A 5000-nucleotide genomic window follows, 5' to 3' on the forward strand; every position below is an offset into this window, starting at 1 on the left:
ATCCCCCGCGGCAGGCCTATGGGCGCCAGGCCAGCGCGCCCCATGGCCAGTCAGGGGGCACCCCCCTAAAGAGCAATAAGTGTCATTGAAGCTCTGGCAGGGGGAGACACTACTAGGTCCCAGCTGTCACCCCCCCTCTAAAAAATTCATTTCTTGGTATTTTGAGCTGAAATTTTGCACAGAGGTTGGCAAAAATCCAATCCAACTTTATTAATTTTTCCAGAATTTTTCGAGGTCGGGAAGTATTTTTTTTTATTTTCCTACCATTAAAAATCGAGGAAATCGGAAAAAATAGGAACCGGCTCGGAATGACCCCAAATTCAGTGGGCAGCCTCATAAAAATATGGCTGATTTTACTGGATTGATTTCATGTGGAAAGCACGACGTTTTGTTGTAGGAATGCGGGAACCCCGGCGGCTCGCCTGCCGCGGCCAGCGACGTCGGGCTGGCCCCTGCAGCGCCTAGCCTCTCCCACGCGGGGGGCAGGCCAGAGCGCGGGGGGCCAGGGCCCGAAGGCAGCCCCCCCGCGGGCGAGAGAGCAAGCCAGCAGGGGCTGTCGCCTGCCGCGGCCAGCGACGTCGGGCTGGCCCCTGCAGCGCCTAGCCTCTCCCACGCGGGGGGCATGCCAGAACGCGGGGGGCCAGGGCCCGAAGGCAGCCCCCCCGCGGGCGAGAGAGCAAGCCAGCAGGGGCTGTCGCCTGCCGCGGCCAGCGACGTCGGGCTGGCCCCTGCCGCGGCCAGCGATGTCGGGCTGTCGCCTGCCGCGGCCAGCGACGTCGGGCTGGCCCCTGCAGCGCCTAGCCTCTCCCACGCAGGGGGCAGGCCAGAACGCGGGGGGCCAGGGCCCGAAGGCAGCCCCCCCGCGGGCGAGAGAGCAAGCCAGCAGGGGCTGTCCGCGCGTCGCGCAGCGCGGCATGGCTGCGGGGGCCGCGCGCGCGCGCCCAAGCGCCCAAGGGCCCCCAAGGGCCCCCAAGGGCCCCAGGCCCTCAAGCCCCAGCGCCCCAGCGCCCAGCGCGGGCGGGCGCGCGCGCGCGTGTGGTCTTTGAGGGGCCGGCCTGGTGGCTCCCTAAAGAGCAATAAGTGTCATTGCAGCTCTGGCAGGGGGAGACACTACTAGGTCCCAGCTGTCACCCCCCCTCTAAAAAATTCATTTCTTGGTATTTTGAGCTGAAATTTTGCACAGAGGTTGGCAAAAATCCAATCCACCTTCATTAATTTTCCCAGAATTTTTCGAGGTCGGGAAGTATTTGTTTTAATTTTCCTACCATTAGAAATCGAGTAAATCCGCAAAAATAGGAACCGGCCCGGAATGACCCCAAATTCAGTGGGCAGCCTCATAAAAATATGGCTGATTTTACTGGATTGGTTTCATGTGGAAAGCACGACGTTTTCTTGTAGGAATGCGGGAACCCCGGCAGCTCGCCTGCCGCGGCCAGCGACGTCGGGGACGCTGGCCTGCGCTGTCGAGCCCGCGAGGGCTGTCTCCGCGGCAGGCCCCCCCTGAACGGGGCACGACAGGCCACCGCGCTGGCTCGTCCAGCGTCGACAGTCCCTCGTCCAGGTTTCAGATCGCGCCAAGTCGAACCCATGACCTGCTCAAGCCATCGTGCGCTGCTGAATTCGCATCTGCGTGTAGGCTGCCATTCCACGCGGCAGCCCCTGTTTTCGTCAGCGTGCCCCCCTGACGAATTTTCCTGCCTGGCCCAGTCCAGCGTCCAGCCCCTGTTCGTCGAAAAATCTGCGCTGCCGATTTTCCACGCGGCAGCCCCTCTTTTCGTCAGCGTGCCCCCCTGACGAATTTTCCTGCCTGGCCCGGCCAGTCCAGCCCCTGTTCGTCGAAAAATCTGCGCTGCCGATTTTCCACGCGGCAGCCCCTCTTTTCGTCAGCGTGCCCCCCTGACGAATTTTCCTGCCTGGCCCGGCCGGTCCAGCATCCAGCCCCTGTTCGTCGAAAAATCTGCGCTGCCGATTTTCCACGCGGCAGCCCCTGTTTTCCTCAGCGTGCCCCCCTGACGAATGTTCGTCGAAAAATCTGCGCTGCCGATTTTCCACGCGGCAGCCCCTCTTTTCGTCAGCGTGCCCCCCTGACGAATGTTCGTCGAAAAATCTGCGCTGCCGATTTTCCACGTGGCAGCCCCTCTTTTCGTCAGCGTGCCCCCTGACGAATTTTCCTGCCTGGCCCAGTCCAGCGTCCAGCCCCTGTTCGTCGAAAAATCTGCGCTGCCGATTTTCCACGCGGCAGCCCCTCTTTTCGTCAGCGTGCCCCCCTGACGAATTTTCCTGCCTGGCCCGGCCAGTCCAGCCCCTGTTCGTCGAAAAATCTGCGCTGCCGATTTTCCACGCGGCAGCCCCTCTTTTCGTCAGCGTGCCCCCCTGACGAATTTTCCTGCCTGTCCCGGCCGGTCCAGCCCCTGTTCGTCGAAAAATCTGCGCTGCCGATTTTCCACTCCGCAGCCCCTGTTTTCGTCAGCGTGGCCCCCTGACGAATTTTCCTGCCTGGCCCGGCCAGTCCAGCGCCCAGCCCCTGTTCGTCGAAAAATCTGCGCTGCCGATTTTCCCCGACGAACCTGCAGCTGCACAAATCCGCGCTGCCACTGCCCCATTGTCTGGACCAACAGTCTTTTCCATCAAGCCCTGGACTATAAATCGTCCAGACTCATCGCCAGCACCCGCTGCCGATTCTGCCGACTTTGCCGATTTCGTCGGCGCTGCCGATTCCAACACTGCCCGCCGTGCCTGAACCAGCGCTGTTTCGTCAGCGTGTCCCCTTGACGAATTTCCCTGCCTGGCCTGGACAGTCCATCTTCCAGCCCATGTTCATCGAAAAATCTGCGCTGCCGATTTCCCCGACGAACCTGCAGCTGCACAAATCTGCGCTGCCGATTTCCCCCCCTGTCGGCATGGCTGCCGCTGCCCCGATGTCCAGACCAACAGTCTTTTTTGTCGACTTTGCCGATTTTGTCCGCGCTGCCGATTCCAACACTACCCCCTGCATCCAAACCAGCATTGTTTCGTTAGCTCTTCCCCTGACGATTTTAGCCCTGTAACAAACAGTAGGCCTCCAATCCCGCCAACGGGAGCCAAGTTGATAGGGAAGAGAATTGAATGACGCGCCTGGTCCTCGCACCCCGCCACCCGAGGGGCCTTTTTCCCGGCAGCCTCTGAAAAACTCTAGCTTTCACGGTCCTCGCCGCCCCTCACCACCATGGCAGGCCTCTAATCCCACCCATCAGCAGTTGTAGCCGATAGGGCAGTGATTTGAATGACGCGTCGCGGGCCGCCGGGTCATCTCACCCGGCCATTAATTGGAGCGTTTTTGGCTGGCCGAGGATGGGGGGATGGATCTCTTCTTCCGAAAAAGCAAACAGTACATCGGGAGTTATGTTGACGGGGCATGGAATTGAATGACCCGTCGCGGGCCGCCGGGTCATCTCACCCGGCCATCCCGGGGAGCGTTTTTCCCGGCAGCATCGGGGAAACTCTTGCTTTCACTGCCCGCTGCCCAAGTCCCCACTCGCATCGGCCCCCCGCGCCAACAAGCCAACGCTGCCGAATCGGCAGACACTGCTGCCGAATCTGCCGACACTGCCCCGCGGGCTGCCACTGCCCCAGTGTCTAAACCAGCGGTCTTTCTCATCGAGCCTTGGACTATCCAGTCCGTCCTGACTCATCGCCAGCACCTGCTGCCGATTCTGCCGACTTTGCCGATTTTCTCGGCGCTGCCGATTCCAACACTGCGCCCACCGTGTCTGAACCAGCGCTGTTTCGTCAGCGTGTCCCCTCGACGAATTTTCCTGCCTGGCCTGGACAGTCCACCGTCCAGCCCGTGTTCGTCGAAAAATCTGCGCTGCCGATTCTGCCGACTTTGCCGATTTCGTCGGCGCTGCCGATTCCAACACTGCCCGCCGTGCCTGAACCAGCGCTGTTTCGTCAGCGTGTCCCCTCGACAAATTTTCCTGCCTGGCCTGGACAGTCCATCGCCCAGCCCATGTTCGTCGCAAAATCTGCGCTGCCGATTTTCCCCGACGAACCTGCAGCCGCACAAATCTGCGCTGCCGAATGTGCCGACACTGTCCCGCGGGCTGCCACTGCCCCAGTGTCTAAACCAGCAGTCTTTCTCGTCGAGCCTTGGACTATCCAGCCTGTCCAGACCCATCGCCAGCACCCGCTGCCGATTCTGCCGACTTTGCCGATTTCGTCGGCGCTGCCGATTCCACCACTGCCCGCCGTGCCTGAACCAGCGCTGTTTCGTCAGCGTGTCCCCTCGATGAATTTTCCTGCATGGCCCGGCCAGTCCAGCGTCCAGCCCGTGTTCGTCGAAAAATCTGCGCTGCCGATTCTGCCGACTTTGCCGATTTCGTCGGCGCTGCCGATTCCAACACTGCCCGCCGTGCCTGAACCAGCGCTGTTTCGTCAGCGTGTCCCCTCGACAAATTTTCCTGCCTGGCCTGGACAGTCCATCGTCCAGCCCATGTTCGTCGAAAAATCTGCGCTGCCGATTTTCCCCGACGAACCTGCAGCCGCACAAATCTGCGCTGCCGAATCTGCCAACACTGTCCCGCGGGCTGCCACTGCCCCAGTGTCTCAACCTGCGGTCTTTCTCGTCGAGCCTTGGACTATCCAGCCCGTCCAGACCCATCGCCAGCACCCGCTGCCAATTCTGCCGACTTTGCCGATTTCGTCGGCGCTGCCGATTCCACCACTGCCCGCCGTGCCTGAACCAGCGCTGTTTCGTCAGCGTGTCCCCTCGACGAATTTTCCTGCATGGCCCGGCCAGTCCAGCGTCCAGCCCATGTTCGTCGAAAAATCTGCGCTGCCGATTTTCCCCGACGAACCTGCAGCCGCACAAATCTGCGCTGCCGAATCTGCCAACACTGTCCCGCGGGCTGCCACTGCCCCAGTGTCTCAACCTGCGGTCTTTCTCGTCGAGCCTTGGACTATCCAGCCCGTCCAGACCCATCGCCAGCACCCGCTGCCAATTCTGCCGACTTTGCCGGTTT

This window comes from Populus nigra, chromosome 2, assembly GCF_951802175.1.
Source record: "Populus nigra chromosome 2, ddPopNigr1.1, whole genome shotgun sequence".
NCBI lineage: Eukaryota > Viridiplantae > Streptophyta > Magnoliopsida > Malpighiales > Salicaceae > Populus > Populus nigra.